This window comes from Hemicordylus capensis, chromosome 14 (assembly GCF_027244095.1).
Source record: "Hemicordylus capensis ecotype Gifberg chromosome 14, rHemCap1.1.pri, whole genome shotgun sequence".
In the NCBI taxonomy this organism is placed as follows: domain Eukaryota; kingdom Metazoa; phylum Chordata; class Lepidosauria; order Squamata; family Cordylidae; genus Hemicordylus; species Hemicordylus capensis.
This window is the reverse complement of record NC_069670.1, coordinates 4037450-4050007: the sequence shown is the minus strand read 5'-3', so window position 1 is coordinate 4050007 and position 12558 is coordinate 4037450. Positions and strand designations below refer to the sequence as shown.

At 45.5% G+C, this 12558-nt stretch overlaps 1 long non-coding RNA gene across 2 annotated transcripts; it reads left to right on the top strand.

Annotated features, from left to right (window-relative positions):
- Nucleotides 1-1160: 1160 nt before the first annotated feature.
- On the top strand, nucleotides 1161-7142 carry LOC128337141 (uncharacterized). 2 transcript variants are annotated; one of them, XR_008312187.1, is made up of 2 exons: nucleotides 1161-1298; nucleotides 6562-7142. It is a non-coding gene; the product is annotated as an uncharacterized LOC128337141 (long non-coding RNA). The 2 variants fall into 2 exon arrangements; XR_008312186.1 differs by having other exon boundaries at nucleotides 1161-1314.
- The last annotated feature ends 5416 nt before the right edge of the window (nucleotides 7143-12558 follow it).

Below are 12558 nucleotides of genomic sequence, written 5' to 3'. Positions count from 1 at the left end.
CACCTCTCTTGCGGTCGCTGCACTGATTACCTATTTGCTTCCGGGTCCAGTTCAAAGTGCTGGTTCTCACCTTTAAAACCCTTCAGGGCTTAGCATCTGTTTACCTTCAGGACCACCTTTCCCGGCCAGTCCTGTCCCATCCTGTGAGATCTTTTCCGGTTGCTTTTCTTTCGGTCCCTGGTCGCAGAGAGGTCCGTAGTACTAGGGCTCGTGGAAGGCTTTCTTTGTTGCTGCCCCCCTACTCTGGAACTCTCCTGCCCCCCTCCCCAAGATTCAGTCTGCCTCTTCCCTTTCAGCCTTTAAATCGTTATTGAAGACATCGCTTTTCCACCGGGCATTTGCCCTTTCATTTAAGTGTTTTGGGTTTTTTTTAAATCTCAGATGCTCTTCTTGCCATGTACACCACCCCGAGTCTGTGGACTGGGTGGTATATTAGATATTTTAATTAATAAATAAAATAAATACATATTTTGGGTCGTCCATTCCGCAACCCAAGGTTTTGCTCCAGAGACTCCAATTCAAATCCTTGGTTTGTAGTGTGTTTCGCTGCTCAAAACCAAGGGTCCAGGGAGCTTCCGTTGCATCCAAACGCAGCATTGGAGGCTGCAGTTGTCTGGATTGAAGCTGACAGAGGAAGCTCCTCCCTCTATCCCTCTGTGATTGGCTACGTGGGCTGTCCTTCAAGCAAGAAGGAAGCCAGCACAGTCTTGCTGGCTACAGAGAGGATGCTCTCCTCGACATCCAAATACATACGGGGGGGGGGGGGGATAGCGGAACCGTGGGCCCATTGGACCCACGTGATGTGTGAATGCGGCCCTTATCTCACAAACTAACCTATGTCATGAAGTATCTGTGAAGCCAAGGTGGTGATACCTAATCATGCATTGCTCTCAGCTAGCAAAGATTTGGATTCACCCGGTGTCGGGATGCCATGTTACCTGGTTGCTTGGGTGGCCCTGTGGAGTCTGGAGAAGGGTGTGGCAACCCTCCTGTGGAGCTTTCGTTCCCTTCAGGGGGTGGTAGAGATGAGAAGGGTCCAGACGGGTCAGATCCCGGTGGGGTTGAGCGGGCAAGGCAGGGAAAGAGCTGCAGGGAATAGTTCCGGGGAGACAGCTAGGTTGGGTGGGGCAGGAAACAGGAAGCAAGGCCAGGGAGGGGGCGGGGCTGGAAGTAGGCTTTAAGCCCTGTCAGTTCTGCACTGGAGCACTTCAGGACAATGAGGAGAGGCTGCTTCTGAGTAGGGACACCAGGAGTTCTCCAGGAGAGGGAACTGGCTGAATGCAGCAAGCCAGGAGGAGGTCTCGGGTGACAAACGTACCTCCTTCCCTGGCTGTTCCTGAGGCTGACCTTTCTTTCTTTCTTTCTTTCTTTCTTTCTTTCTTTCTTTCTTTCTTTCTTTCTTTCTTTCTTTCTTTCTTTCTTTCTTTCTTTCTTCCTTTCTTTCTTTCTTCCTTCCTTCCTTCCTTCCTTCCTTCCTTCCTTCCTTCCTTCCTTCCTTCCTTCCTTTTTCTTTTTCTTTTTCTTTTTTTTTGGTGCTTACCCAGTCATTCTGGAGTTCAGGAAGGACTAGGAGCCCACCTCATCCCCTGACACCCAGCACACTGAATCTATTTAATATTTTTAGCAAAAAGCACATGCGGCCTAACCTTCTAAGGGTACTCCCCTTAGAGAGACCATTTGAGAAAATTCTCTCATCTTTCTCCATAGGAAAACAAGAAGCTGCCTTCCAGAGTCCGGCTGACGGTTCATCGAACTCAGTATTTTCTGCTCGGGCCGGCAGCAGTTCTCCAAGGTGTCAGGCCTTTCCCAGCCCTACCTGGAGATGCTGCCAGGGAATGCATCTGCGGTCTTCTGCATGCCAAGCAGATGTTAGCTACGGCCACACACCATGAGGTTCTCCAGATGGGTACCAGCCTGACCTTCTCTTCAAAGTACAGTTTCCCTTTGGGGGAACTCTGAAATGGCCAATTTCACTTCAGAATAATGAAGTATTTAAAAAAGTGTTGATTTCTGATCCGAAAAAATAATGCTATGGATTCCAGCAATTCATGTTGGCTCCAAGCAGCTTTTTCTACAGGTTCCCCCTTACCACCAACTTTCTTGTTCCCACTGTCTAAATTCCTCCGGAGGGAATCCCAGGTGGTAACTCCTCCCATAGATTACTGGAGGGGAGTAATTTGCCCTAACAGACTCCTCTGGAAGACGACTTTGCTTTCCCAAGCGTATAAGACTTTTTTGTAGGGAGCCTTCTCTTTCACAACACAACCCACATCTAAAGTGCTAATGATTAGGGTTTGCGTCCTTTGAAAACAACTCCACTTATGAAGAAATCGACAGACAACTCTCCCCCCCCCCCCCGGCCCGCCAAGTGTACACCCCTGTTTTACAGGCAGATAAATATATGTATATCCACAGCATGGCTCAGATCCAAAGGACTAAGAACACAAGGACATAAGAACCTAAGAACAGCCTTGCTGCTGGATCAGGCCCAAGGAGGCCCATCTAGTCCAGCATCCTGTTTCACACAGTGGCCCACCAGATGCCGCTGGAAGCCACAGGCAGGAGTTGAGGGCTGGCCCTCTCTCCTGCTGTGACTCCCCTGCAACTGGGACTCAGAGGCATCCTGCCTTTGAGACTGGAGGTGGCCTATAGCCCTCTGACTAGTAGCCCTTAATAGACCTCTCCTCCATAAAGTTATACCAACCCCTCTGAAAGCCATCCAGGTTTTGGGCTGTCACCACATCTTGTGGCAGAGTATTCCACCAGTTGATGATGTGTCGTGCGGAAAAAATACTTCCGTTTGCTGGTCTTAAATTTCCCGACTACATCTAGATTTAAGCACATGCAAGGTGATGTTTTAGAGTGTTTGTTTATAAATTGCAGGCACCAACAGTATATTGTGAGCTACGCTGATGTGCCATAAAAAAAAAGAAGCCCTGCTGATCAAGGACTCACCTAGAGACCAGTATTGTTTCCAACAGTGAGCAGCTGTTCTGCTTCCGGGAAGCCCCAAGACATGGCATGAAGGCAGTGGTCTTCTCCCATAGTTTGCACCAGGATTCAGAGCTAGACTGCCTTTTAACAGGGAGGCTCTGTTCCACTCTCATGGAGACTTAATGAGTCTGGCTAAATCAGACCAATGGCCCATCTAATTCCAACCATAACCCATAGGATGCTTCTGAGAAGCCCCCAAACAGGACATGAGCAGTAGGGCTGGGAAAGACTCCTGCCTGAAAACACTGTAGAGCTGCTGCCAGTCAGAGTAGATCATGCTTAGCGAGATGGACCAAGAGTCTGACTCAGTAAATGGCTGCTTCCTATGGCATCTTCCTATTTGCATGAAGAAGATCATAGCTTCTATCATAGATCATCACCATCAGATCATAGGTACTGCCTAGAGATACACATATCAAGTGGTATATACATATCTATCTATCTATCTATCTATCTATCTATCTATCTATCTATCTATCTATCTCCCTGGTAGCATCTCCAGGTTGGGGATGGGCCAATGGTCTGACTCAATATAGTCACTTCCTATGTTCCTATGTAACCTCTCACCCATGTTCTGTGTCCCTCAGCAATTAGTATTCAGAGAGGTAGATTGCGTCGAGCAATGGAGGTTCCATTTAGCTTCTCATGGCTACCGGCCATGACTGGACCTCTCCGACATAAACTGGCCTAATCCCTTTTCCAAGCCATCTCAGCCAAAGGCCGTAACCTCACCTTGTGGCAGGGAGTTCTGCAAGCTACGCCTCCCGCAAAGCATACTTCCCTTTTCTCTGCCCTGAATCTGCGGTCAATCAGGTCCACTGGGAGACCCCAAGTTCTTATGTGAGGCACAGAGCAGCAGCATTTCTACTCTCTCCATGTTGTTCCCACTTCTTGAAACTGCGATTGTGCCATAAGCTAGTAGTGTTTTGTTTTCCTCCAAGGAAAAGACTGCAGGGAGGGCTGCAGTGCGAGAAACACAAGCCCGGAGTTCTCTTAGACTGGCGGAATCCAGTCACAGCACGAAAAGTATCACCATTTCCAATCAAGTCAAGTCAATCTTTATTTACGGTCATTGACCAAACCAAAACCATTTCCATGTTTTGCCTTAGAAAGGGATTGTGTCTTGCCTGTGAACATCCGGCTAAGGAAATCTGCAAACTCAGATCGTCCCAAGCTGGGATGCTTCAAAGCTAATAAGCACAAACAAGCATCAAGGTGAAAAAATACGAGATATTTCTAGGCGTGATGCCGGCAACAAAACTGTACCTATAATTACCCAAAAAGTTGCAGACGGCGGGAGTAGCATCCCCATACAGCTGTCTGGGGCAAGGTATAAAAGAATCACCAAGTTCAAGACTCTCCATACTTCTTCCCTTGGCTCCTACCTGCTGTTCGCCCTTTGCATAAAGACTTGGGTAAGTCCACGGCATAGGTAAGTAGGTAGGTAGGTAGGTAGGTAGGTAGGTAGGTAGGTAGGTAGATAGATAGATAGATAGATAGATAGATAGATAGATAGATAGATAGATAGATAGATAGATAGATAGAGTGCCTTCAAGTCTGTGTTGACTCTTAACGACCACATAGATAGATTCTCTCCAGGATGATCTGTCTTCAACATGTCCTTTGATGTCTCTCAGTGGTACATTCATTGCTGTCGATGGATGGACAGACAGACAGACAGACAGATAGATAGATAGATAGATAGATAGATAGATAGATAGATAGATAGATAGATAGATAGACAGATAGAGTGCCTTCAAGTCTGTGTTGACTCTTAGCGACCACATAGATAGATTCTCTCCAGGATGATCTGTCTTCAACTTGGCCTTTAAGGTCTCTCAGTGGTGCATTCATGGCTGTTGATAGATAGATAGATAGATAGATAGATAGATAGATAGATAGATAGATAGATAGATAGATAGATAGACAGATAGAGTGCCTTCAAGTCTGTGTTGACTCTTAGCGACCACATAGATAGATTCTCTCCAGGATGATCTGTCTTCAACTTGGCCTTTAAGGTCTCTCAGTGGTGCATTCATGGCTGTTGATAGATAGATAGATAGATAGATAGATAGATAGATAGATAGATAGATAGATATTCTAGTACCGAGCTATGCCCCCTCCCAGAAGATAGTTCATAGGACCATAGGGAAACTGCCTTCTACTGAGTCAGACCACTGGTCCATCTCACTCAAGATTTTCTGCACTGACTGGCAGCAGCTTCTGCGATGTTTAAGGCAGGCGTCTTTCCCCGACCTACCCGGAGGTGCTGCCAGGGATTGAACCTGGGGCCTTCTATTAATTGTTCTGGTTGTTCAATTGTTTTTATGATGTTTTAATTGTTAGCTGATGGTTTAAAATGTCCTGGTTCTGACGGTTTTGATTTGATTTTGTTTAAATTTGTTTTAAATGGTTTTGTTTTAATTTTTGTTTTAATTGTAAACCGCCCTGAGCCACTTTGGAAGGGCGGTGTAAAAACTGAATAAACAACCAACCAAACAAACAAGTAAATACAAAGCTGATGCTCTTCCTCTGAGCTACAGCTCCCATCCCCTACCATGGGCTTCATGGTTCAGAACGCACAGATGCCAATATGGGCTTAAGCTTCACAGCTGGAGTTTATAAGCCCGTATCCAAATCCCTAAGGAAAAGTAGAGCGCTGTTCTCTCCCTATCCTCCACAAGGGGGAGCCACATCCAGCTAAGAAGCCAATCCGTTCTGGAGATTAGGAGATCTGTGTGTTCCTCCTAGGGAACGTTACAAAATTCCTTTCTTGCCAAAATGCACAACTTCCACAGTTCTCAAGCTCTCCTGCTTCTCAGGGAATTGGATTTCCTAAGATGTCTCTGGATTCGATGCATTCTGTACATTTGTGGGGACAATGTATATTTGAATTAGTATTTTTTTTTAACCTTTGGTGACACCCATTGTTTAGGAAAGGAACAGTCTTCTTTTTTTTAAAAATGTGGGTGACCAAATAAAAATCTGACCAAATAAAAATCTTTAACAGAACAGAAATTAAAAAGCCACACAAAGTTCAGATGGAAAGGAAACAGAGAGATCTGTCTATTGTCACCTGCCGATAACGTGGGGAGAAGAGCCAGTTTTGTGGCAGTGAGTGTGAATTGTTCCCTTTGCTAAGCAGGGTCAACTGTGGTTTGTATTTGGATGGGTGATGACATGTAAGGGCTGTAAGATACTCCCCTAAGGGAATGGGGCTGTAGCACAGTGGAAGAGCATCTGCTTTTCATCTAGAAGATCCCAGGTTCAATCCCTGGCAGCATCTCCAGGAAGGGCTGGGAAAAACCCCTGCCTGAAACCTTGGAGAGCTGCTGCCAGTCAGTGTTGACAATACTGAGCTAGATGGACCAATGGTCTGACTCAGTATATGGCAGCTTCAGATGTTCCTTTCATTGATCCGTGCCCCCTTCCCTTTGATCAAGGAGCGTGTGTATTCATACTAATGCATGAAAACAGTTCAATACAAGAAAATCATGTTTTCAGAAATGCACCCTGTTTTCAAATGCACCCTGGGATCGCCTCTCTACTCGGCTTTTTCCATTTCAGGTCTCCGTTGCTGTAGGAAGGATGGCGAATTACGGAACGTACGGCCTGTCTCATAGCAGCAGCAATCAATCCGGCCGCGAACCGTCTCCTCTGGGATCTGGGCATTGGTTCGGTTCGATGACACCACAACCCTGCAACCATGGTGCCTACAGCGGTTGCGGCGGATACGGTGGATATGGAAACTTCGGTGGCCATAGCAGCTATGGGAGATCAGGTTGCCATGGTGGCAATGGCGGCATGGGTGGATATGGCGGATATGGTGGCCACGGAGGGTGTGGCAATCCCAGGCCTTATCCGTCTTCCCAGTGGGGCTCTGGATGGGGCAACTGAATCTCCGCAGGTCTCTGGCACCCAACGGGTACATCGGAAGCGAATGAACATTCAACATTCATTCATTTCCCGAGACCCTTTTACCCGCAGCCAATTGTAGACATCCATCCAGTTCCCAAATGTGGAGGGTGGGCATCATAATCGCCCTGATTTCTTTTTCAAAACGAGAGATGGTTTGTCAGTGGTATTTTGTTGTGTGATGTGAGTTTGCCAAACAATTAAAAAAAACAACAACACTGATGTGAACTCAATATAGTGTCTCGTTGCTTCTGTAAGTGGATACCAGTCACATGGATAAAAATCTGTAACTTTTGAGGGGAAAGGGAGAAGGGCATGTTCAGAATATATTGGGTCAATTTCAGCACCAAGGTAAGGAAATTCAGAACACGGATCTGAATTTTCCACTTGGTCTGTACGTCAGGCCACAAATTTTGGCCATCGGTACCAGTTGGAAGCCAGAGGTGGCCAGTTCGAATCCCTGCTGGTATCTTTCCGAGACTATGGGAAATACCAATATCTGAGCCATTTTTGTAAGGAATTAATAAATTCCTTTTGGAATTAAATAAATAAATAAATAAATAAATAAATAAATAAATAAATAATGGGCAACAGCGATCTAGGAAGATGCTGAAAGGCAACATCTCGTACTGGGTGAGAGGAGGCAATGGTCAACCCCTCCTGTATTCTACCAAAGACAACCACGGGGCTCTGTGGGCGTCAGAGGTCAACACCAACTCGACAGAACACTTTACCTTTACCATCACAGGGGATGAATATTCATCATGAATTCTGGCAAAGTTTAAGCCCCTAGAGATGGGAAATATTCATTCATTCATTCATTTCATTCATTCATTCATTGTCAGATTTGTATACTACCTTTCATTTAAAAAAAAAAATAATCCCAGGATGGTTTGCAGTATTTTTAAAGCAATACTAATCTATTACAGACTTTTAAAGAATACAAATATTAAATTTCAATATAAAAAGAGTAAAGATCTATTTAAAAACACACATACAGAAAAACAACAAAAGTCAAGAAAAACTCTGTGCACCTGCAGCGCAGAACATAATGCTCATCGAAAAGCCTGGGGTAAAAAAACAAGTTTTTACATGGTTTCTAAAAAAACATCATGGAAGCTGAGGAGCGGATACCAGTCAGGAGAACATCGGTGAAATAGCTGATTGAACGTTGCATTTACTCTGTGTATTATCACCCCTTCTTTAAACTATGGAAGAGATTCCTTCCAGCTAAGTCTCATAGGCAGGCGCTCAGCTATATGCTTTTTTCCCAACATATCTCACCTAAGCACCATTAATGTGGACATTCCTTGATATTATATTGAACTGTATCCCACCCTTCCTCCAAGCTAGGGATGTGCATGAACCCGTTCGGAGGCCATTTTAAGGACCTCCGAATCGGTTCGAACAACTGGCTGCTCGGCCGGTTCGAAGGAAGCAGGTCACACATAAAGGGCAGGGGAGGGTACACTTACCCCTCCCTCCACCCCACCCCAAACGCTCCATTATTCAAGGCACGCATGCCTGCTACTTCCGAGTATTTTGGAGCAAAGAGGGGACGGGGCGGCAGGGAGGTATGGTGCTGCCCCAAAGAAGCCTTGAATAATGGAGTGCCAGCGGTGGAAAGCAGAGGGAGGGGTAAATGCACCCTCCCCCACCCCTAAAGTGTGACCCCCACTGCCTTCGAACCACCCCCGCCGGGTTCTGTGCACATCCCTTCTCCAAGCAGCAGTGATTTCTGTCTGCCCCCTAGAGGTGGAAAATAGATGACAGAATTGTTAGGCTTACAGCAAGCCTGCTCAATTTAGCCCCCCCATCTGGTTTTGGACTACAACTCCCATAATCCCTGGCCCCAGTGGACTATAGCCAGGGATTATGGGAGTTGTAGGCCACCATCTGCAAGTTGAGTAGCCCTGGGCTACATCTTTCTCTGTGTTTTATGAGAAAGATGAATATCTTTCACTCGACCTGTAAAAGGATATTCTATAAGGAGCATTTCTCCCCAAATATTCTTCCTTCAATCAACCAATCATCTTTATTCAGTCCATTGACCAGCAAGAATATTCTTCCTTAACACCAGTGAATAGCTAAGAGAATGAATTGCTAAGAGAAGAAAATCCCTTCCACCAAATATTGGAAAGAAACTAACATTCTAATCCGTCTTGCTTTAGGGCAGATGACTGCTTTTTGGTCAGCGTAATTTACACAATAAAAGAAGGCAATTATACCCAGTGATTAACAACTGTACACTTTAAACGTGTGTGAGAAAGAGCTGCGAGCAGGTTTTTCCTCAATCTTGCCTTTTCAGTGGCAGCGTTTTAGAGATGTCAAAGGGTTTGCTTGAAACTCCAGGAAGGGTTTATTAAATACAAATTACTGTGTAACTTCATAAGGTGCAGCTGCATAGGAAACAAGAGAGCTTAGATCTCTAAGTGGACTGACGAATCTGTTTTATTAATTTGATTTTTGATTGACTTTAGCATCCCCAGACTCCAGAATTTTAAAAGCATCCAATTCATGTTGTGAGTGGTTAGCATGAACATGACTAGTCCATGAACAAACCTGTACCTCATCCTTTCTCTGCAAGCTCACCAGAAAGACAAAAAAGTAAACCAAACACTGTGAAATGTAGAAAAAACACCACACGACATTATGTGGGTTTGCTTGTGTTGTGTTGTGTTGTGTTGTGTTGTGTTGTGTAAGGAGACCTGAGTTCACAATCCCTGTTCAGCCCTGAAACACATGATGAGACTATGGGCTACTGTTATCTCTCCTAGGTTAACCTACCTCACAGGGTTGTTGTGAAGGTAAAATATAACCGGTTGGAGTTGTAATTAAAGGAGAAGCAGATTTAGCTTAGACATGACAGAGGTGTATCAAATCATGCATGGTTTGGAAAAAGTTGATAGAGGTTTTCCTCCCTCTCGCATAACATTAGAACCAGGGCCAGAACTGTTACAGACCAGGCCTGACTTATACACTAAACATGCTCATTAGCCAGTATACAAAATAGGTCTGGACCAAGTTCTTTTATATTAGTGACCGTGTGTGATCTGGATGCATGGAAGAAGGAGATCAAACCAATCCTTAAAGAGTTCAATGGGCTTTACTGAGTATAAAAAGAATAACAACATAATCTAGCAAAGCAGAAAGCAGAGCACTCTATCAATATTAGCAACAGTATTTCCTAACCAGCACAAATATTCACCCGTGTGTCTAACTAACATATGTGTGTGCAATTAAATCTTTCTAGAGCCTAATACAATTCAGATACAGGCAGAAAAGATGGGTGGGGGGAGAGACTGAGGGCTGGCATGGTTTTGGAATTAGTAGGGGGAAAGAAGTGGGGCAGGAGAAGGGAGCAGGGAAAGGGGAAGGGATGAGGGAATTCCAGGCAGCATATTTACCAGGATCAGAGACTTGAGCGGAGATCTTTTCAGCTGAGGTCTTTGGCAGAGACAGGAGTTGTTGCAGTGCTCAGATCAGGCAGCTTGGGCAGCGAAACTCAGGCATTGCTGTGAGCAAATCTTGTTGTAGGCACAAGATAGCTTGTAGGAGGCAGTTCCTGTTCATGGACAGAGTTCCTGCTTTGCCCCGCGGCGTAGCAGCAAACTCTGGGATCCTCGTGAGCAGCTTTTGCTGTCGGCAAAAGATTGCTAAACTCTCTGTCTAAAAGCCTCATTCTTATAGTGTATTTCTCTTTGATCTCTCATAGATCTATTCAAAATCTCATCTTTTCCTGGGTGTCCAAAAAGGTGACAACTTGCTGCTACCTTCTGAACAAAGTCTTAATTATTCAGGATATTGGCCAGTCCAGAGAGATCTCTGAATCTCATCTTCTGTAAACTCTGTGCTGAGAAGGTGGGGGGGGGATCTGCATCTCAGAGCTGCAAATTGCATCTTCCCCCAAAAGGTGTTAAAATTCAGAGGAGTTAGTAAGAGAATTGATCTTGTATATCTCTATCTAGTGTTTTTCTTGTAATTGAAAGAACATATATGTGTCAGACGTCCAATACATTTGCAGCATCAGTGAGGTGAGATTAAAGTCTACAGACGGATTTCTGTATGCATTTGGCTATGTTGAACTTCCATGGAGAACAGTTCAGTTAATCATTGACAAGATTTTAACACTGACTTGTTTGCAACAGGAAAGGAACTCAGTCCCTGGCCTCTTTCACAGTCAGTTGCATTTTTGCATATGAGTGCCCAGGCCAAGCCTTTATATTCCTTGCATATCCATTTTAACAACACAATGCTGGATCACCTCCTCCCTTCACAGAGCAGGGAGATCTAGTATGCCAGTTCACCTTAAGTTCAGGTATCATTTCATTTCTTAATAGAAAATGAAATCAGACACAGGCCTATATTTCACATACTTCTGGCGTCCATAACAGAACCATGTCATCCTGGCCAAGAAATTTAGGACCGACAAAAGGAAGTACTTTTTCACACAACATATAATCGGCCTATGAAATTCTCTGCCACAGGATGTGGTGACTGCCAGCGGCCTGGATGGTTTTAAGAGGGGTTTAGACAAATTCCTAGAGGACAGGTATATCAGTGGCTACTAGTCTGGTGGCTGTGGGCCACCTCCAGCCTCCGAGGCAAGATGCCTCTCAATACCAGTTGCAGGGCAGCAACAGCAGGAGAGAGGGTATGCCTTCATCTCTTGCCTGTGGGCTTCTTGGAGGCATAGGAACATACTGTAGGAACATAGGAAGCTGCCATATACAGAGTCAGACTATAGGTCCAGCTCACTCAGTATCATCTACCCAGGCTGGCAGCGGCTTCTCCGAGGTTGCAGGCGGGAGTCTCTCTCAGCCCTGTCTTGGAGATGCTGCCAGGGAGGGAACTTGGAACCTAGATGCTCTTCCCAGAGCGTCCTCATTCCTTAAGGGGAATACCTTACAGTGCTCACACTTCTCGTCTCCCATTCATTTGCAACCAGGGCAGACCCTGCTTAACTAAGGGGACAAGTCATGCTTGCTTCCACAAGACCAGCTCTCTTCCTGGTGGGCCACTGTGTGAAACAGAGTGCTGGACTAGATGGGCCTTAAGCCTCATCCAGCAGGGCCCGTTCTTATGTTCTTATGCCTTTCTCTGATACCCGAGACCCCTTAGTTGAGGAATGGGGCCATGGCTCAGTCGTAGAACATTTGCTTTGCACGCAGAAGGTCCCAGGTTTGATCCCTGGTATCTCTAGATAGGGAAAATCCTGCCTTAAACCTTGGAGAACCAGTCAGTGTATAACAATACTTAGCTCAATGGACCAATGGTCTGACTCGGTATAAGGAAGCTTCCTGTGTTAAGATCATAAGAACCCAAGAGCTGTGCTGGATCAGGCCCAAGACCTGGCCCAAGTCCAGCACCCTGTTTCCCATAATGACCCACCAAATGACTCCATGAAGTCAACCAGGAAAGAAGGCATACCCTTTCCCCCACCATTGCTCCCCTGAAACTAGTATCCAGAGGCATCCCACCTCTGAACCTGCAAGTCGTCTATAGCCATCAAGACTAGTAGCCTTTGGCAGACGTCTCCTCCATGAAAGGTTCCAAATACGGAGAGCATTCTGCATGAAAAACAATATGGTAGTTCTACCACTGAAGCTATGGGAGAACTCTCCCCTGGTTGGGATGAGGGTCATGAAA